Raw genomic sequence first — 22202 nt, forward strand, 5'->3', positions numbered from 1 at the left:
CAGCTGTGCCGGAGGCAGACCAGATGTACCAGAGGCAGGCCAGCTGTACCGGAGGCAGGCTAGGTGTACCCGAAGCAGGTCAGCAGTTCCAGAGGCAGGCTAGCTGTACAAAAGACAGACCAGCTGTACCGGAGGCAGGACAGCTATAACAGAGGCAGACCAGATGTACCAGAGGCAGGCCAGCTGTACCGGAGGCAGGCTAGGTGTACCCGAAGCAGGTCAGCAGTTCCAGAGGCAGGCTAGCTGTACAAAAGACAGACCAGCTGTACCGGAGGCAGGACAGCTATAACAGAGGCAGACCAGCTGTACCAGAGGTAAACCAACTGTACCAGAGGTAAACCAGCTGTACCAGAGGCAGATCAGCTGTACTGTAGGCAGGATAGCTGTACCAGAGGCATGGTAGCTGTACCATAGGAAGGCCAGCTATACCAGGGGTAGGCCAACTTTACCGGAGGCAGGCCAGCTGTACTGGAGGCAGACCAGATGTACCAGAGGCAGATCAGCTGTACTGTAGGTAGGCTAGGTGTACCGGAGGCAGGTCAGCAGTACCAGAGGCAGGCTAGCTGTACCAGAGGCAGACCAGCTATACCAGGGGCAGGCTAGCTGTATCAGAGGCAGACCAGCTGTACCAGAGGCAGACCAGCTGTACCAGGGGCAGGCTAGCTGTACCAGAGGCAGGCCAGATGTACCAGGGGCAGACTAGATGTACTGGAGGCAGACCAGCTATACCAGAGGCAGGTCAGCTGCACCAGAGGCAGATCAGCTGTACTGTAGGCAGGATAGCTGTACCAGAGGCAAGACAGCTGTACCAGAGGCAGGCCAGCTGTACCGGAGGCAGACCAGATGTACCAGAGGCAGGCTAGCTGTACCGGAGGCAGACCAGATGTACCAGAGGCAGGCCAGCTGTACCGGAGGCAGGCTAGGTGTACCCGAGGCAGGTCAGCAGTTCCAGAGGCAGGCTAGCTGTACAAAAGACAGACCAGCTGTACCGGAGGCAGGACAGCTATAACAGAGGCAGACCAGCTGTACCAGAGGTAAACCAGCTGTACCAGAGGAAGACCAGCTGTACCAGAGGTAAACCAGCTGTACCAGAGGCAGATCAGCTGTACTGTAGGCAGGATAGCTGTACCAGAGGCAGGGTAGCTGTACCATAGGAAGGCCAGCTATACCAGGGGTAGGCCAACTTTACCGGAGGCAGGCCAGCTGTACCGGAGGCAGACCAGATGTACCAGAGGCAGAACAGCTGTACTGTAGGCAGGCTAGGTGTACCGGAGGCAGGTCAGCAGTACCAGAGGCAGGCTAGCTGTACCAGAGGCAGATCAGCTGTATCAAAGGCAGACCAGCTGTACCAGAGGCAGACCAGCTGTACCAGAGGCAGACCAGCTGTACCAGAGGCAGTCTATCTGTACCAGAGGCAGGCTAGCTGTATCAGAGGCAGGCTAGGTGTACCGGAGGCAGATCAGCTGTACCAGGCAGACCAGCTGTACTGGAGCCAGGCTAGCTGTACTGAATGCAGGCCAGCTGTACCGGAGGCAGGCCAGCTGTACCAGAGGTAAACCAGCTGTACCAGAGGTAAACCAGCTGTACCAGAGGAAGACCAGCTGTACCGGAGGCAGACCAGCTGTACCAGAGGCAGATTAGCTGTACCGTAGGCAGGATAGCTGTACCAGATGCAGGGCAGCTGTACCAGGGGCATGCCAATTGTACCAGAGGAAGGCCAGCTGTACCAGGGGCAGGCCAACTTTACCGGAGGCAGACCAGCTGTATCAGAGGCAGACCAGATGTACCAGAGGCAGGCCAGCTGTACCGGAGACAGGCTAGGTGTACCCAAGGCAGATCAGCTGTATCAGAGGCAGGCTAGCTGTACCAGAGGCAGGCTAGCTTTACCGGAGGAAGATCAGCTGTTCCAGAGGCAGGCTAGGTGTACTGGAGGCAGGATAGCTGTACCAGAGGCAGGCAAGCTGTACTAGAGGCAGGCCAGCTGTAGCAGAGGCAGATCAGCTGTACCAGAGGCAGGCTAGCTGTACTAGAGGCAGGCCAGCTGTACCAGAGGCAGATCAGCTGTATCAATGGCAGGCCAGCTGTACCAGATGTAGGCTAGCATTACCAGAGGTAGACCAGCTGTACCGGAGGCAGGCTAGGTGTACCGGAAGTAGGTCAGCTGTACCATAGGCAGGCTAGCTGTACTAGAGGCAGGCTAGGTGTACCAGAGGCAGGCCAGTTGTACTAGAGGCAGGCTGCTGTACCAGAGGAAGGCTAACTGTACCAGAAGCAGGCTAGCTTTACCGGAGGCAGATCAGCTGTTCCAGAGGCAGGCTAGCTGTACTAGAGGCAGGCCAGCTGTACCAGAGGCAGGCCAGTTGTACTAGAGGCAGGCTGCTGTACCAGAGGCAGACCAGCTATACCGGAGGCAGGACAGCTGTATCGGAGGCAGGCTAGCTGTCCTGGAGGCAGGTCAGCTGTACCAGAGGCAGACCAGCTGTACCAGAAGCAGACCAGCTTTACTGGAGGCAAGCCAGCTTTTACTGGAGGCAGGCCAGCTGAACCGGAGGCAGACCAGCTGTACCGGAGTAGACCAGCTGTCCCAGAGGCAGATCAGCTGTACCAGAGGCAGACTAGATGTACCAGAGTCAGAAAAGCTGTACCGGAGGGAGACCAGTTGTACCGGAAACAGACCAGCTGTACCGGAGGCAGGTCAGCTGTACCAGATGCAGGCCAGATGTACTGGAGGCAGGCCAGATGTACTGGAGGCAGACCAGATGTATCGGAGGCAGGCTAGCTGTACAGGAGGCAGGCTAGTTGTACCGGAGGCAGGCTAGCTGTACCAGGGGCAGGCCAGCTTTACCGGAGTCAGGCTAGCTGTACCAGAGACAGTTTAGCTGTACCGGATGCTGGCCAGTGAACACAGAAAGCTGCAGGGACGACAGGGGCAGGACATGTGCCCGGTGAGAAGCGCAGGTCACAACCGGGATCTGCTGACACTGAGAGGTTGAAAAAATAAGTAATTAATCTAGTAGTGACTACATAAACACATGGGGCAAAATGTAATAGTCAGTGATTTGCAGGCCAGCTGTACCGGAGGCAGACCAGATGTACCAGAGGCAGATCAGCTGTACTGTAGGCAGGCTAGGTGTACCGGAGGCAGGTCAGCAGTACCAGAGGCAGGCTAGCTGTACCAGAGGCAGGCTAGGTGCACCAGAGGCAGGCCAGCAGTACCAGAGGCAGGCTAGGTGTACCAGAGGCATGCCAGCTGTACCAGAGGCAGGCTAGGTGTACCAGAGGCAGGCCAGCTGTACCAGAGGCAGGCTAGGTGTACCAGAGGCAGGCCAGCTGTACCAAAGGCAGGCTAGGTGTACCAGAGGCAGGCCAGCTGTACCAGAGGCAGATCAGCTGTATCAAAGGCAGGACAGCTGTATCGGAGGCAGGACAGCTGTACCGGAGGCAGGACAGCTATACCAGTGGCAGACCATCTGTACCAAAGGCAGGCTAGCTGTACCAGAGGCAGGCTAGGTGTACCAGAGGCAGGCCAGCTGTACCAGAGGCAGATCAGCTGTATCAAAGGCAGGCCAGCTGTACCAGAGGCAGACCAGCTGTACCGGAGGCAGGCTAGGTGTACCGGAGGCAGGTCAGCTCTACCATAGGCAGGCTAGCTGTACCAGAGGCAGGCTAGGTGTACCAGTGGCAGGCCAGCTGTACCAGAGGCAGATCAGCTGTATCAAAGGCAGGCCAGCTGTACCAGAGGCAGACCAGCTGTACCGGAGGCAGGCTAGGTGTACCGGAGACAGGTCAGCTCTACCATAGGCAGGCTAGCTGTACTAGAGGCAGGCTAGGTGTACCAGAGGCAGGCTAGCTGTATCAGAGGCAGGCTAGGTGTACCGGAGGCAGATCAGCTGTACCAGAGGCAGGCTAGCTGTACTAGAGGCAGATCAGCTGTACCAGAGGCAGGCTAGCTGTACTAGAGGCAGGCTAGCTGTACCAAAGGCAGACCAGCTGTACCGGAGGCAGGACAGCTGTATCGGAGGCAGACCAGCTGTACCGGAGGCAGGACAGCTGTATCGGAGGCAGACCAGCTGTACCGGAGGCAGGACAGCTGTATCGGAGGCAGGACAGCTGTACCGGAGGCAGGACAGCTATACCAGTGGCAGACCATCTGTACCAAAGGCAGACCAGCTGTACTGGAGCCAGGCTAGCTGTACTGAATGCAGGCCAGCTGTACCAGAGGCAGGCCAGCTGTACCAGAGGTAAACCAGCTGTACCGGAGGCAGACCAGCTGTACCGGAGGCAGACCAGCTGTACCAGAGGCAGGCCAGCTGTACCAGAGGCAGGTCATCTGTACCAGAGGCAGATTAGCTGTACCGTAGGCAGGATAGCTGTACCAGATGCAGGGCAGCTGTACCAGGGGCATGCCAATTGTACCAGAGGAAGGCCAGCTGTACCAGGGGCAGGCCAACTTTACCGGAGGCAGACCAGCTGTATCAGAGGCAGACCAGATGTACCAGAGGCAGGCCAGCTGTACCGGAGGCAGGCTAGCTGTACCAGTGGCAGAACAGCTGTACCGGAGACAGGCTAGGTGTACCCAAGGCAGATCAGCTGTATCAGAGGCAGGCTAGCTGTACCAGAGGCAGGCTTGCTTTACCGGAGGAAGATCAGCTGTTCCAGAGGCAGGCTAGGTGTACCGGAGGCAGATCAGCTGTACCAGAGGCAGGCTAGCTGTACTAGAGGCAGGCCAGCTGTAGCAGAGGCAGATCAGCTGTACCAGAGGCAGGCTAGCTGTACTAGAGGCAGGCCAGCTGTACCAGAGGCAGATCAGCTGTATCAAAGGCAGGCCAGCTGTACCAGATGTAGGCTAGCATTACCAGAGGTAGACCAGCTGTACCGGAGGCAGGCTAGGTGTACCGGAAGTAGGTCAGCTGTACCATAGGCAGGATAGCTGTACCAGAGGCAGACCAGCTGTACTGGAGGCAGGCTAGGTATACCGGAGGCAGGCAGAGCCGGTCCTAGGCATAGGCAAACTAGGCAAATGCCTAGGGCATTTGATATGCTTTGGGGCACCAGCAGCTTCTGCTGATTAAAATGATATGCAGCATGCCTATATTATGTGTGTAACTGAGGCTGTATCTGCATACGAAATGCTACGTTGCAGTGTATTCCTGGAAATCACTGTAACATTGCATTTCGTATGCAGATACAGCCGCAGTCGCACACAGAATATAGGCATGCTGCATATCATTTTAATCGGCAAAAGCTGCTTGTGCATCCTAGCCACATAGTAATGTAAATAAGATGCATTTTCATAAACAAAAGGCACCCCAAAGTTAGCAGAGCTGCCAGCTGACTCATGCCAGGCATGTCCTGCAGAACTAGCGGTGGTGCTAGGGGGCACCAAACAAAATCTTGCCTAGGGCATCATATTGGTTAGGGCCGGCTCTGGAGGCAGGTCAGCAGTACCAGAGGCAGGCTATCTGTACCAGAGGCAGGCTAGGTGAACCAGACGCAGGCCAGCTGTACCAGAGGCAGATCAGCTGTATCAAACGCAGGCCAGCTGTACCACAGACAGGCTCGCGTTACTAGAGGCAGACCAGCTGTACCGGAGGCAGGCTAGGTGTACCGGAGGCAGGTCAGCTGTACCAGAGGCAGGCTAGCTGTACTAAAGGCAGGCTAGGTGTACCAGAGGCAGACTAGCTTTACCGGAGGAAGATCAGCTGTTCCAGAGGCAGGCTAGCTGTACCAGAGGCAGACTAGCTTTACCGGAGGAAGATCAGCTGTTCCAGAGGCAGGCTAGCTGTACCAGAGGCAGACTAGCTTTACCGGAGGAAGATCAGCTGTATCAGAGGCAGGCTAGCTGTACCAGAGGCAGACTTGCTTTACCGGAGGAAGATCAGCTGTTCCAGAGGCAGGCTAGGTGTACCGGAGACAGATCAGCTGTACCAGAGGCAGGCCAGCTGTACTAGAGGCAGGCTAGCTGTACCAAAGGCAGACCAGCTGTACCGAAGGCAGGACAGCTGTATCGGAGGCAGGCCAGCTGTACCGGAGGCAGGACAGCTATACCAGAGGCAGGCTAGCTGTACTGAATGCAGGCCAGCTGTATCAAAGGCAGGCCAGCTGTACCAGAGGCAGTCCAGCTATACCGGAGGCAGACCAGCTGTACCAGAGGCAGTCTATCTGTACCAGAGGCAGGTCAGCTGTACCAGAGGCAGATCAGCTGTACCATAGGCAGGTCAGGTGTACCAGAGGCAGGCTAGCTGTACCAGAGGCAGGTCAGGTGTACCGGAGGCAGACCAGTTGTACCGGAAACAGACCCGCTGTACCGGAGGCAGGTCAGCTGTATCAGATGCAGGCCAGATGTACTGGAGGCAGGCCAGATGTACAGGAGGCAGACCAGATGTATCGGAGGCAGGCTAGCTGTACAGGAGGCAGGCTAGTTGTACCGGAGGCAGGCTAGCTGTACCAGGGGCAGGCCAGCTTTACCGGAGTCAGGCTAGCTGTACCAGAGACAGTTTAGCTGTACCGGATGCAGGCCAGTGAACACAGAAAGCTGCAGGGACGATAGGGGCAGGACATGTGCCCGGTGAGAAGCGCAGGTCACAACCGGGATCTGCTGACACGGAGAGGTTGAAAAAATAAGTAATTAATCGAGTAGTGACTACATAAACACATGGGGCAAAATGTAATAGTCAGTGATTTGCAGGAGCTGGGGCGATTCTGGAGTGAATGTCACTAGATTTAAAGTGGCAAATACTGTAGTTTAAAGGCAAAACTGGGCTATTACATTTGGCCAACGACGATGGTGATGGTGGCAGGTAGTGTTTTTGGGGAGGTTATTTCATCAATCTTAAATCAATAACTTGCTCCAAAAATGTAAACTCCAAAGTATCTAAGGATTCGCTTCATGTTTTTCTGCTCGCTGCATACGGTAGGCCCCAAGATGTGCTAGGAGAAGGTGGAACATTGGTCTCCAAAGAACCATATATCTAGAAGTAAGACTCAATATAATATCACAATATAATATCACATGGGCCCTTATTAGGCCTAGTCAGAGTACTAAGCACAGAACTCTGATACATTGTGGTTTCAGCCTGGTCTGTTCTGTTTTCTGTAGCTTCGAATAGGGAGCGTTGGTCCCTATACTAACCCAAAGTTACAGGAAGCAGATGATGGAGGAGAAGGAACCCTCATTAGAGTCTCCATCAGGTCCGGTGTTCCCAATTACTGCTCATCTCATCGCTGCCAGAAGCCAAGGACTTCTTACTAAATTAGAACCAGAATATTAGTCTCCACCACTGAACTCATTAATGTATGTAGAGATTTTATTCCTGTCCCTACACGCACACTTACTTACTGTACGCTGATTTAATAGTTATTTCCAGTAAATCAAGAAGATTGCAGATCTCATATAATAAAAATAAAATAAATAAGCACATTTTAAAATAAAACTGAAATATGTGAACTATAAAACGGATGACTAGCGGCAAAAAGGCGAGGAAATTGCCGGCAGTGAGCGTTTACCTTGTTGTGCCGAAGATGTGAGTGTCGCCATCCTTTGATAAGGAATCCAGGAGAAATTAAGCCTCGGAATATCATTTATCTTTCCCTCTTTATACTGTTTAAATTCCACAGATGCCGCTTCCCTGTTCCTTTAGGCCGCTGTTCATCGGCGCTATAAGTTCATGTTAAACGATCCCTTTTCCTTATTTTGTAACAGTAACACAACAAGCGTTCACGCACAAATTCAAGAGGTAAAAAGTGACAAGAAATGCAATCGCCACATTGCATAGCGATCGTCTGTAAACTACTGGCTCATTAGTAACTGCGCCAGCCCAGCTAAACAAAGCCGCTATTCATCCTAATTTGATGCCATAGGCTGGAATTCCTTCCAGATTTTCTGCATTGTGTATCTAATGATATCAGCTATTTTTAAGAGTTGCCTCAGGTGAGCCGTGGAAATTCAAAGAAATTATTGCACATTATATCTTAACACACGTGTGGATCTATTCAAAGGGATGTCAGTGGCGACTTCCCTGTTGGGAGCACGGTTTTCGAGACAAATAGGTTTTCATTATTCCGCCAATTAGGACTTTAGGTATTCTCTGGGTATGTGCGAAAAATCAACTAATTATTATAAGAAGGCTGCAGACGAGGACACGTCAGGAAAAATAAATGGAAAACGGAATGAAAGACTTTACGCAGCCTTTTTTAAAATATAATTTAAAGGGAAGTAATTTCTCCATATAAGTATCTTAGTACATGAGGCGGGTTCGGTATGGATGACTGACAAGACGGGATGCCAGCTGTCCATATCCCGACAGCGGCATGTGCTGCGATCGCAATGTACATGCGCCGAGGTGCCGCTGCAATCCCGCTGGCAGTGAGGGTTTCATGGAAAAGTGATTGTCAGGAAGTGACCGTCTGGAGGTGTTAACGAGGAGTTTATGGGTAGTGGTTGGAAAAACGCAGAGGTGTCCTGTTCCGGGTATCTGCTGATGGCTGTGAGCTCGTATGTGCAAAAAACATGGTGCCTGAGAGCTGCGTCCAGTCTGCATAGAAACAGACCAACCCTTAGCGCCAATGTTCCTTATTTTTGCGAATGTGTGCACAGCTGCGAATGAGTTGGCGATGAGTCCGGTGGGCGTCTCTTATTATTTAGGGCAGCAGCTTCATTAGCTAACTTTAGCAGTTCCGTAGCCTAGAAAATTGCAATTGCATCTGCGCACAAACATGAATTAGGGTCACAGTGTATGGAGAATGTAACGTGGTGTTTATACTAGGGATGTGCACTTGAAATTTTTCGGGTTTTGTGTTTTGGTTTTGGGTTCGGTTCCGCGGCCGTGTTTTGGGTTCGACCGCGTTTTGGCAAAACCTCACCGAATTTTTTTTGTCGGATTCGGGTGTGTTTTGGATTCGGGTGTTTTTTTCAAAAAACCCTAAAAAACAGCTTAAATCATAGAATTTGGGGGTCATTTTGATCCCAAAGTATTATTAACCTCAAAAACCATAATTTCCACTCATTTTCAGTCTATTCTGAATACCTCACACCTCACAATATTATTTTTAGTCCTAAAATTTGCACCGAGGTCGCTGGATGACTAAGCTAAGCGACCCTAGTGGCCGACACAAACACCTGGCCCATCTAGGAGTGGCACTGCAGTGTCACGCAGGATGGCCCTTCCAAAAAACACTCCCCAAACAGCACATGACGCAAAGAAGAAAAAAAGAGGCGCAATGAGGTAGCTGTGTGAGTAAGATAAGCGACCCTAGTGGCCGACACAAACACCTGGCCCATCTAGGAGTGGCACTGCAGTGTCACGCAGGATGGCCCTTCCAAAAAACACTCCCCAAACAGCACATGACGCAAAGAAGAAAAAAAGAGGCGCAATGAGGTAGCTGTGTGAGTAAGATAAGCGACCCTAGTGGCCGACACAAACACCTGGCCCATCTAGGAGTGGCACTGCAGTGTCACGCAGGATGGCCCTTCCAAAAAACACTCCCCAAACAGCACATGACGCAAATAAAAATGAAAGAAAAAAGAGGTGCAAGATGGAATTGTCCTTGGGCCCTCCCACCCACCCTTATGTTGTATAAACAGGACATGCACACTTTAACCAACCCATCATTTCAGTGACAGGGTCTGCCACACGACTGTGACTGAAACGACGGGTTGGTTTGGACCCCCACCGAAAAAGAAGCAATTAATCTCTCCTTGCACAAACTGGCTCTACAGAGGCAAGATGTCCACCTCATCATCATCCTCCGATATATCACCGTGTACATCCCGCTCCTCACAGATTATCAATTTGTCCCCACTGGAATCCACCATCTCAGCTCCCTGTGTACTTTGTGGAGGCAATTGCTGCTGGTCAATGTCTCCACGGAGGAATTGATTATAATTCATTTTAATGAACATCATCTTCTCCACATTTTCTGGAAGTAACCTCGTACGCAGATTGCTGACAAGGTGAGCGGCGGCACTAAACACTCTTTCGGAGTACACACTTGTGGGAGGGCAACTTAGGTAGAATAAAGCCAGTTTGTGCAAGGGCCTCCAAATTGCCTCTTTTTCCTGCCAGTATAAGTACGGACTGTCTGACGTGCCTACTTGGATGCGGTCACTCATATAATCCTCCACCATTCTTTCAATGGTGAGAGAATCATATGCAGTGACAGTAGACGACATGTCCGTAATCGTTGGCAGGTCCTTCAGTCCGGACCAGATGTCAGCATCAGCAGTCGCTCCAGACTGCCCTGCATCACCGCCAGCGGGTGGGCTCGGAATTCTGAGCCTTTTCCTCGCACCCCCAGTTGCGGGAGAATGTGAAGGAGGAGATGTTGACAGGTCGCGTTCCGCTTGACTTGACAATTTTGTCACCAGCAGGTCTTTGAACCCCAGCAGACTTGTGTCTGCCGGAAAGAGAGATCCAAGGTAGGTTTTAAATCTAGGATCGAGCACGGTGGCCAAAATGTAGTGCTCTGATTTCAACAGATTGACCACCCGTGAATCCTTGTTAAGCGAATTAAGGGCTCCATCCACAAGTCCCACATGCCTAGCGGAATCGCTCACTTTTAGCTCCTCCTTCAATGCCTCCAGCTTCTTCTGCAAAAGCCTGATGAGGGGAATGACCTGACTCAGGCTGGCAGTGTCTGAACTGACTTCACGTGTGGCAAGTTCAAAAGGTTGCAGAACCTTGCACAACGTTGAAATCATTCTCCACTGCGCTTGAGACAGGTACATTCCACCTCCTATATCGTGCTCAATTGTATAGGCTTGAATGGCCTTTTGCTGCTCCTCCAACCTCTGAAGCATATAGAGGGTTGAATTCCACCTCGTTACCACTTCTTGCTTCAGATGATGGCAGGGCAGGTTCAGGCGTTTTTGGTGGTGCTCCAGTCTTCTGTACGTGGTGCCTGTACGCCGAAAGTGTCCCGCAATTCTTCTGGCCACCGACAGCATCTTTTGCACGCCCCTGTCGTTTTTAAAAAAATTCTGCACCACCAAATTCAAGGTATGTGCAAAACATGGGACGTGCTGGAATTTGCCCATATTTAATGCACACACAATATTGCTGGCATTGTCCGATGCCACAAATCCACAGGAGAGTCCAATTGGGGTAAGCCATTCCGCGATGATCTTCCTCAGTTGCCGTAAGAGGTTTTCAGCTGTGTGCGTATTCTGGAAACCGGTGATACAAAGCGTAGCCTGCCTAGGAAAGAGTTGGCGTTTGCGAGATGCTGCTACTGGTGCCGCCGCTGCTGTTCTTGCGGCGGGAGTCCATACATCTACCCAGTGGGCTGTCACAGTCATATAGTCCTGACCCTGCCCTGCTCCACTTGTCCACATGTCCGTGGTTAAGTGGACATTGGGTACAACTGCATTTTTTAGGACACTGGTGAGTCTTTTTCTGACGTCCGTGTACATTCTCGGTATCGCCTGCCTAGAGAAGTGGAACCTAGATGGTATTTGGTAACGGGGGCACACTGCCTCAAGAAATTGTCTAGTTCCCTGTGAACTAACGGCGGATACCGGACGCACGTCTAACACCAACATAGTTGTCAAGGCCTCAGTTATCCGCTTTGCAACAGGATGACTGCTGTGATATTTCATCTTCCTCGCAAAGGACTGTTGGACAGTCAATTGCTTGGTGGAAGTAGTAAAAGTGGGCTTACGACTTCCCCTCTGGGATGACCATCGACTCCCAGCAGCAACAACAGCAGCGCCAGCAGCAGTAGGCGTTACACGCAAGGATGCATCAGAGGAATCCCAGGCAGGAGAGGACTCGTCAGAATTGCCAGTGACATGGCATGCAGGACTATTGGCATTCCTGGGGAAGGAGGAAATTGACACTGAGGGAGTTGGTGGGGTGGTTTGCGTGAGCTTGGTTACAAGAGGAAGGGATTTACTGGTCAGTGGACTGCTTCCGCTGTCGCCCAAAGTTTTTGAACTTGTCACTGACTTATTATGAATTTGCTGCAGGTGACGTATAAGGGAGGATGTTCCGAGGTGGTTAACGTCCTTACCCCTACTTATTACAGCTTGACAAAGGCAACACACGGCTTGACAAATGTTGTCCGCATTTCTGGTGAAATACTTCCACACCGAAGAGCTGATTTTTTTGGTATTTTCACCAGGCATGTCAACGGCCCTATTCCTCCCACGGACAACAGGTGTCTCCCCGGGTGCCTGACTTAAACAAACCACCTCACCATCAGAATCCTCCTTGTCAATTTCCTCCCCAGCGCCAGCAACACCCATATCCTCCTCATCCTGGTGTACTTCAACACTGACATCTTCAATCTGACTATCAGGAACTGGACTGCGGGTGCTCCTTCCAGCACTTGCAGGGGGCGTGCAAATGGTGGAAGGCGCATGCTCTTCACGTCCAGTGTTGGGAAGGTCAGGCATCGCAACCGACACAATTGGACTCTCCTTGTGGATTTGGGATTTCGAAGAACGCACAGTTCTTTGCGGTGCTTTTGCCAGCTTGAGTTTTTTCAGTTTTCTAGCGAGAGGCTGAGTGCTTCCATCCTCATGTGAAGCTGAACCACTAGCCATGAACATAGGCCAGGGCCTCAGCCGTTCCTTGCCACTCCGTGTGGTAAATGGCATATTGGCAAGTTTACGCTTCTCCTCCGACAATTTTATTTTAGATTTTGGAGTCCTTTTTTTACTGATATTTGGTGTTTTGGATTTTACATGCTCTGTACTATGACATTGGGCATCGGCCTTGGCAGACGACGTTGCTGGCATTTCATCGTCTCGGCCATGACTAGTGGCAGCAGCTTCAGCACGAGGTGGAAGTGGATCTTGATCTTTCCCTAATTTTGGAACCTCAACATTTTTGTTCTCCATATTTTAATAGGCACAACTAAAAGGCACCTCAGGTAAACAATGGAGATGGATGGATACTAGTATACTTATGGATGGACGAGCGACTGCCGACACAGAGGTAGCTACAGCCGTGGACTACCGTACTGTGTCTGCTGCTAATATAGACTGGATGATAATGAGATTAAATCAATATATATATATATATAATATCACTAGTACTGCAGCCGGACAGGTATATATATTTATTATGTAATGACTGATGACGGACCTGCTGGACACTGTCAGCTCAGCAGCACCGCAGACTGCTACAGTAAGCTACTATAGTAGTATGTATAAAGAAGAAAGAAAAAAAAAACCATGGGTAGGTGGTATACAATTATGGATGGACGAGCGACTGCCGACACAGAGGTAGCTACAGCCGTGGACTACCGTACTGTGTCTGCTGCTAATATAGACTGGATGATAATGAGATGAAATCAATATATATTATATCACACTAGTACTGCAGCCGGACAGGTAGATATATTTATTATGTAATGACTGATGACGGACCTGCTGGACACTGTCAGCTCAGCAGCACCGCAGACTGCTACAGTAAGCTACTATAGTAGTATGTATAAAGAAGAAAGAAAAAAAAAAAACACGGGTAGGTGGTATACAATTATGGATGGACGAGCGACTGCCGACACAGAGGTAGCTACAGCCGTGGACTACCGTACTGTGTCTGCTGCTAATATAGACTGGATGATAATGAGATGAAATCAATATATATATATATATAATATCACTAGTACTGCAGCCGGACAGGTATATATATTTATTATGTAATGACTGATGACGGACCTGCTGGACACTGTCAGCTCAGCAGCACCGCAGATTGCTACAGTAAGCTACTATAGTAGTATGTATAAAGAAGAAAGAAAGAAAAAAAAAACACGGGTAGGTGGTATACAATTATGGATGGACGAGCGACTGCCGACACAGAGGTAGCTACAGCCGTGGACTACCGTACTGTGTCTGCTGCTAATATAGACTGGATGATAATGAGATGAAATCAATATATATTATATCACACTAGTACTGCAGCCGGACAGGTAGATATATTTATTATGTAATGACTGATGACGGACCTGCTGGACACTGTCAGCTCAGCAGCACCGCAGACTGCTACAGTAAGCTACTATAGTAGTATGTATAAAGAAGAAAGAAAAAAAAAAAAACCACGGGTAGGTGGTATACAATTATGGATGGACGAGCGACTGCCGACACAGAGGTAGCTACAGCCGTGGACTACCGTACTGTGTCTGCTGCTAATATAGACTGGATGATAATGAGATGAAATCAATATATATATATATAATATCACTAGTACTGCAGCCGGACAGGTATATATATTTATTATGTAATGACTGATGACGGACCTGCTGGACACAGTCAGCTCAGCAGCACCGCAGACTGCTACAGTAAGCTACTATAGTAGTATGTATAAAGAAGAAAGAAAAAAAAAAAACACGGGTAGGTGGTATACAATATTATATATATATATTATATACAATTATATATATATATATATATATATATATATTAAACTGGTGGTGACTGGTGGTCAGGTCACTGGTCACACTATCAGCAACTTGCAAGTAGTACTCCTAAGCAGACAATCACAATATATATTATACTGGTGGTCAGTGTGGTCACAATGGCAGTGTGGCACTCTGGCAGCAAAAGTGTGCACTGTACGTTATATGTACTCCTGAGTCCTGCTCTCAGACTCTAACTGCTCCCCACTGTCAGTGTCTCCCCCACAAGTCAGATAATATACAGTCACACTATCTATCACTTCAGCAAGTAACTAGTACTCCTCCTAATGCTCCCCAAAATTACTACTGTGTCTCTCTCTACTGTCTCACTCTCTTCTCTATAAACGGAGAGGACGCCAGCCACGTCCTCTCCCTATGAATCTCAATGCACGTGTGAAAATGGCGGCGACGCGCGGCTCCTTATATAGAATCCGAGTCTCGCGATAGAATCCGAGCCTCGCGAGAATCCGACAGCGGGATGATGACGTTCGGGCGCGCTCGGGTTAACCGAGCAAGGCGGGAAGATCCGAGTCGCTCGGCCCCGTGTAAAAAAACATGAAGTTCGGGCGGGTTCGGATTCCGAGGAACCGAACCCGCTCATCCCTAGTTTATACACACACATACCTCCAAGCCTTCTCATTTGTGGGCTCTGTCCCCAGTAGGTCCCCAGGAAAATGTATGATAGCCTAAAGACATATTCAGAGGATGCACCTTCTCTCTAGCAGGCAGCGGCAGTGACTCTGAGCACTAGGTGATGTGCAGGTCTCTGGGGAAATGACCCCCCACCCCTCACTGTTAAACCCCCCCCCCCCCATCTTGTGGGGACCCGCAATTATTTTGTGATTAAATATTTTTTTTATTTTTATTAAATGGCATAGTCACGCCCACTTTATAACGCCACTCCCCAACCCCTTTACCGGTACCTGGCATGGCGCTCTACGACCCTGGTCACTGGATGATTTACGTCAGATTGACAGTATTGGGTATTTACTAAAGGTCTATTTTAATCGATTTCCATCTATTTCAGATATAGATCTTAATCATTGTTGGGCTTCCACATTTACTAACTGATGATGTTTTTACATTCATTTTTAAATGTTAGTAAATGTGTGTTTTAGCCCTGGAAGCCCAACAATGATTAAGATCTATAACTGAAATAGATGGAGATCGATTAAAATCGACCTCTAATAAATATACAGTACCCATAATAATAATAATAATAATAATAATAATAATCTCCTATATAATAGCCCAGATCTGTGACTTTGTGATTCATTTGCTAACGCTGGGCGGAGTCACAACAGTGGGCGGAGTTAGTCAAATGAGTCACAGATCTGGCCAAATCTATAGGAGACTAGGAGCAGAAGCAGATAGTATGGGCATGGCACAGGCAGGGGTGCATACCTCCCAGCTTTCTGCAGGAGCTTTCTTCAGGCAGAAGGAGGGACACACACTCGGCGAAAAAGGGGGCGTGGCTTCACGGGAGGGCCCCGTTTTCGTCAATGAGGGGGCATGCCCAGTGCTCTGTGAGCTGCTGGCATGCCCCCAGGGGCTGATTATGAGTCCGGGGGGCACAGGGTATTTGAGACAGGGGAGCCCTATCTCATTGCTGTGCCTGCTGTGGGTTGGGGGCGTGGCCTAATCGCGGGCCGCGAGGCCACGCCCCCTTACGCAAATTCCGTGTTTTTTTTTTTTTTTTTTTACATGGAATTTTGGCCCCTAAGCTAGGGGTAAATCCAGAGGAGGTGGTCGCTCCCCTCTACACACCCGCACAGGCAGAAGAAAGCAGGGAGACTGCTGCCTCCCTGCAACACCACAGACCTGCCAATATGCAGCAGCGTGTGCTGACAGTAGCACAATGCTGCCGTTGTTGCTGGCAGGACAGGGGGGGGGAGCTTCTGAGCTGGGACAGAGCTACTCGAACCGGGGGGCCCCCTAAAACTGTGGGGCCAATGGTACGTACCCCCTGCCCCCCCCCCCCTTAATCCGGCTCTGCTGCTGGAACCCCCCCTTAATCCATACCCCCTGATGCCCCCTCTCCCTCTGTCTCCACTATTCACCGCTGCTCTGCTAAGCAGAACAGCGAGTACAGGAGCTTTCCAACTGACCCCCCCGTTACCGCGGGACACTGCGACCCGCGGGTGGGACAGCGGGACAGACCCAAAAAAATGGGACTGTCCCGAGAAAATCGGAACATTTGGGAGGTATGGGGGTGTGTGAGGGGGTATGCCGTACAGACAGACGGGCACCGGCTCACTGTGTGCTTGACCCCCCCCCCCCTCTCTGGCGCGGAGAAGCATCACTTTCTGGCACACTCCACGCTTCTTAGCTGCAGTTTTGTGGGGCACCTGTCGCTGTGCAGGTTCCGTACTGCCTCTGTTATCTCCAGCCCCGGCAACCCCACCGCTAGCTGCAGCGCTGCCACCCACAGTGAGGTGCGCCCAGCTCCTCCACACACTTTAGCCGGCGGGTAACGCTGCAGAAGTCCGAGCTGCTTGCAGGCTCCGACCCCCTCCTCCCTCCAGCCGCAGCATCTCCTGGGGGCTAACCAGTCACTCCCAGTCTCCCCTTACCACAGTGCCCGGCAGCTGCGCGAGGTCTGCGGTGTGTGACTGAGGAGGGGGGGAGGGATGCGGACGGGCAGAGGAAGCAGGACTCCAGCCTAAGAGAGTCAGCCATGCCAAGTCTCCACCAGCAGCAGATCCCAACAGGTTGGAGTGGAACAGCAGCAGCCAGCAGCAGTGACTCCGGTAAGACACATCTGTCTGTCACCACTGTTTTGTCCCTAATACCAATCTCTCCCGTGCCCTGTGTTCTGTCATGTCCCTGGCCTTGCCCTGCCACCCTTATCCTGGCCCTTTCACCCTTATCCTGGCCCTGTCACCCTTATCCTGGCCCTTTCACCCTTATGCTGGCCCTGTCACCCTTATGCTGGCCCTGTTACCCTTATGCTGGCCCTGTTACCCCTATCCTGGCCCTGTTACCCCTGTGCTTGCCCTGTCAACCCTATACTGGCCCTGTCACCCCTGTCCTGTTCCTGCCACCCCTACCCTGGCCTGTCACCCCTATCCTGTCCCTGTCATTTCTGTCCTGGCCCCGTCGCCCCTGTCCTGGCCCCGTCACCCCTTTTCGGACCCTGTCACTCCTGTCCTGGCCCCGTCAACCCTGTTCTGACCCTGTCACCCCTGTCCTGGCCCTGTTACTGCATACCCTCCAACTACCTTTTTGGCAGGTACAGTACCCGCAGCGCCTCCAGACCTCTCCCCAATGCACCACACCTCCGCACCTTCCCCTCCACCACATGCTGCACTCCACCCCTCCCCCACACGCTGTGCCTCCAGACCCCCTACACCACCCGCGGCTCCCACTCCTCCGCCCCTTCACCACCCACAGCACCTCCAGGCCCCCTCCACCATCCACCCCCTTTATATGTCTCCCCCCACACCTGCCCCCCTCCACCCGCAGCATCTGTAGACACCCTCCTCCATCCGCGGTCCCCCCCTCCCCCACCCCTCCCTCACCAATGGCACCACCGCAGCTGCCCCTCCACCACCAGCAGCACCTCCGGACCTCCTTCCCTATGCGCCGCACCACCCGTACCTGCCCCTCCCCTACCCATGGCGCCTGCGGACCCCTACCCCACCCCGGCACTCCCACCCCTTCCCATCCCACAGCACCTCTGGAACCCTTCACCCATCCACAACATCCCCACACCTGCCCCTCTCCCACCCATGGCACCCCTGCCCCTCCCCCACCTGCAGTGCCTCCGGACCCCTCCCCAATCTGCATCCCCCACTCTTCTGCCCCTCCCCCACCCGCAGCACCTCCCGACTCTACCCCATCCGGGCCCCACCCCCACTTTTGCCCCCCCTCCACCATCTACAGACACCATCCGCAGTCCCCCCCGCACCTGCTACATTCTGTACATCGTGCCCTGCAGGTGCTGTTCACGCCGTCGCAAGGGGCTGCGCCTCCTTCACCATCGCACGCCCTTTCATTGTGCAATATTTAACCACTAACAAAGGAATGCAGGTAATACTTTATATAATACAAATATTGAACCCCAGAAAGGCATGCAAGGGTTAAGGGGGCGTAGCCCCTTGCGACGGTGTGAAGAGCGCCCGTAGGGCGCGATGAAGCACCTAGTAATAGTAATAATAATAATAATAATAGTAATAATAATAATAATAGTAATAATAATAATAATAATAATAATAACTAGGTGCTTCATCGCGCCCTACGGGCGCTCTTCACACCGTCGCAAGGGGCTACGCCCCCTTAACCCTTGCATGCCTTTCTGGGGTTCAATATTTGTATTATATAAAGTATTACCTGCATTCCTTTGTTAGTGGTTAAATATTGCACAATGAAAGGGCGTGTGATGGTGAAGGAGGCGCAGCCCCTTGCGACGGCGTGAACAGCACCTGCAGGGCACGATGTACAGAATGTAGCGGGTGCGGGGGGGACTGCGGATGGTGTCTGTAGATGCTGCAGGTGGAGGGGGGGCAAAAGTGGGGGTGGGGCCCGGATGGGGAAGAGTCGGGAGGTGCTGCGGGTGGGGGAGGGGCAGAGGAGTGGGGGATGCAGATTGGGGAGGGGTCCGGAGGCACTGCAGGTGGGGGAGGGGCAGGGGTGCCATGGGTGGGAGAGGGGCAGGTGTGGGGATGTTGTGGATGGGTGAAGGGTTCCAGAGGTGCTGTGGGATGGGAAGGGGCGGGAGTGCCGGGGTGGGGTAGGGGTCCGCAGGCGCCATGGGTAGGGGAGGGGCAGGTACGGGTGGTGCGGCGCATAGGGAAGGAGGTCCGGAGGTGCTGCTGGTGGTGGAGGGGCAGCTGCGGTGGTGCCATTGGTGAGGGAGGGGTGGGGGAGGGGGGGACCGCGGATGGAAGAGGGTATCTACAGATGCTGCGGGTGGAGGGGGGCAGGTGTGGGGGGAGACATATAAAGGGGGTGGATGGTGGAGGGGGCCTGGAGGTGCTGTGGGTGGTGAAGGGGCGGAGGAGTGGGAGCCGCGGGTGGTGTAGGGGGTCTGGAGGCACAGCGTGTGGGGGAGGGGTGGAGTGCCGCATGTGGTGGAGGGGAAGGTGCGGAGGTGTGGTGCATTGGGGAGAGGTCTGGAGGCGCTGCTGGTACTGTACCTGCCAAAAAGGTAGTTGGAGGGTATGCAGTAACAGGGCCAGGACAGGGGTGACAGGGTCAGAACAGGGTTGACGGGGCCAGGACAGGAGTGACAGGGTCCGAAAAGGGGTGACGGGGCCAGGACAGGGGCGACGGGGCCAGGACAGAAATGACAGGGACAGGATAGGGGTGACAGGCCAGGGTAGGGGTGGCAGGAACAGGACAGGGGTGACAGGGCCAGTATAGGGTTGACAGGGCAAGCACAGGGGTAACAGGGCCAGGATAGGGGTAACAGGGCCAGGATAAGGGTAACAGGGCCAGCATAAGGGTGACAGGGCCAGCATAAGGGTGAAAGGGCCAGGATAAGGGTGACAGGGCCAGGATAAGGGTGAAAGGGCCAGGATAAAAGTGGCAGGGCAAGGCCAGGGACATGACAGAACACAGGGCACGGGAGAGATTGGTATTAGGGACAAAACAGTGGTGACAGACAGATGTGTCTTACCGGAGTCACTGCTGCTGGCTGCTGCTGTTCCACTCCAACCTGTTGGGATCTGCTGCTGGTGGAGACTTGGCATGGCTGACTCTCTTAGGCTGGAGTCCAGCTTCCTCTGCCCGTCCGCATCCCTCCCCCCCTCCTCAGTCACACACCGCAGACCTTGCGCAGCTGCCGGGCACTGTGGTAAGGGGAGACTGGGAGTGACTGGTTAGCCCCCAGGAGATGCTGCGGCTGGAGGGAGGAGGGGGTCGGAGCCTGCAAGCAGCTCGGACTTCTGCAGCGTTACCCGCCGGCTAAAGTGTGTGAAGGAGCTGGGCGCACCTCACTGTGGGTGGCAGCGCTGCAGCTAGCGGTGGGGTTGCCGGGGCTGGAGATAACAGAGGCAGTACGGAACCTGCACAGCGGCAGGTGCCCCACAAAACTGCAGCTAAGAAGCGTGGAGTGTGTCAGAAAGTGACGCTCCTCCGCGCCAGAGAGGGGGGGGGGGGGTCAAGCACACAGTGAGCCGGTGCCCGTCTGTCTGTACGGCATACCCCCTCACACACCCCCATACCTCCCAAATGTTCCGATTTTCGCGGGACAGTCCCATTTTTTTGGGTTTGTCCCGCTGTCCCACCCGCGGGACGCAGTGTCCCGCGGTAACGGGGGGGTCAGTTGGAAAGCTCCTGTACTCGCTGTTCTGCTTAGCAGAGCAGCGGTGAATAGTGGAGACAGAGGGAGAGGGGGCATCCCCCCTTATGGATTAAGGGGGGGTTCCAGCAGCAGAGCCGGATTAAGGGGGGGGGGGCAGGGGGTATGTACCGTTGGCCCCACAGTTTTAGGGGGCCCCCCGGTTCGAGTAGCTCTGTCCCAGCTCAGAAGCTCCCCCCCCCCTGTCCTGCCAGCAACAACGGCAGCATTGTGCTACAGTCAGCACACGCTGCTGCGTATTGGCAGGTCTGTGGTGTTACAGGGAGGCAGCAGTCTCCCTGCTTTCTTCTGCCTGTGCGGGTGTGTAGGGGGAGCGACCACCCCCTCTGGATTTACCCCTAGCTGAGGGGCCAAAATTCCATGTAAAAAAAAAAAAAAACACGGAATTTGCGTAAGGGGGCGTGGCCTCGCGTCCCCGCGATTAGGCCACGCCCCCAACCCACAGCAGGCACAGCAATGAGATAGGGCTCCCCTGTCTCAAGTGCCCTGGGCCCCCCGGACTCATAATCAGCCCCTGGGGGCATGCCAGCAGCTCACAGAGCACTGGGCATGCCCCCTCATTGACGAAAACGGGGCCCTCCCGTGAAGCCACGCCCCCTTTTCGCCGAGTGTGTGTCCCTCCTTCTGCCTGAAGAAAGCTCCTGCAGAAAGCTGGGAGGTATGCACCCCTGCCTGTGCCATGCCCATACTATCTGCTTCTGCTCCTAGTCTCCTATAGATTTGGCCAGATCTGTGACTCATTTGACTAACTCCGCCCACTGTTGTGACTCCGCCCAGCGTTAGCAAATGAATCACAAAGTCACAGATCTGGGCTATTATATAGGAGATAATAATAATATTAGTAATAATAGTAATAATAATAATAATTATAATAGTAATAATAGTAATAATAATAATAATAATAATGGCCCTCATTCCGAGTTGATCGGTCGCAAGGCGAATTTAGCAGAGTTACACACGCTAAGCCGCCGCCTACTGGGAGTGAATCTTAGCTTCTTAAAATTGCGACCGATGTATTCGCAATAATGCGATTACTAACTACTTAGCAGTTTCAGAGTAGCTCCAGACTTACTCTGCCAGTGCGATCAGTTCAGTGCTTGTCGTTCCTGGTTGACGTCACAAACACACCCAGCGTTCGCCCAGGCACTCCCACCGTTTCTCCGTCCACTCCTGCGTTTTTTCCGGAAACGGTAGCGTTTTCAGCCACACGCCCCTGAAACGCCGTGTTTCCGCCCAGTAACACCCATTTCCTGTCAATCACATTACGATCGCCGGAGCGAAGAAAAAGCCGTGAGTAAAAATACTTTCTTCATAGTAAAGTTACTTGGCGCAGTCGCAGTGCGAACTTTGCGCATGCGTACTAAGCGGATTTTCACTGCGATGCGATGAAAAAGAACGAGCGAACAACTCGGAATGAGGGCCAATAATAGTAATAATAATAATAGTAGTAATAATAATAATAATAATAATAGTAATAATAATAAAACCGTATACATCC

The 22202-nt window shown here is 52.6% G+C and overlaps 1 protein-coding gene across 1 annotated transcript in view; it reads right to left on the reverse strand.

Annotated features, from left to right (window-relative positions):
* Window positions 1-22202, reverse strand: part of USH2A (usherin) — a 1656840-nt gene that overhangs the window by 1633792 nt on the left and 846 nt on the right. The gene's annotated exons all lie outside the window — the stretch shown is intronic.

The sequence above is a fragment of the Pseudophryne corroboree genome, chromosome 4 (assembly GCF_028390025.1).
Source record: "Pseudophryne corroboree isolate aPseCor3 chromosome 4, aPseCor3.hap2, whole genome shotgun sequence".
Taxonomy (NCBI): domain Eukaryota; kingdom Metazoa; phylum Chordata; class Amphibia; order Anura; family Myobatrachidae; genus Pseudophryne; species Pseudophryne corroboree.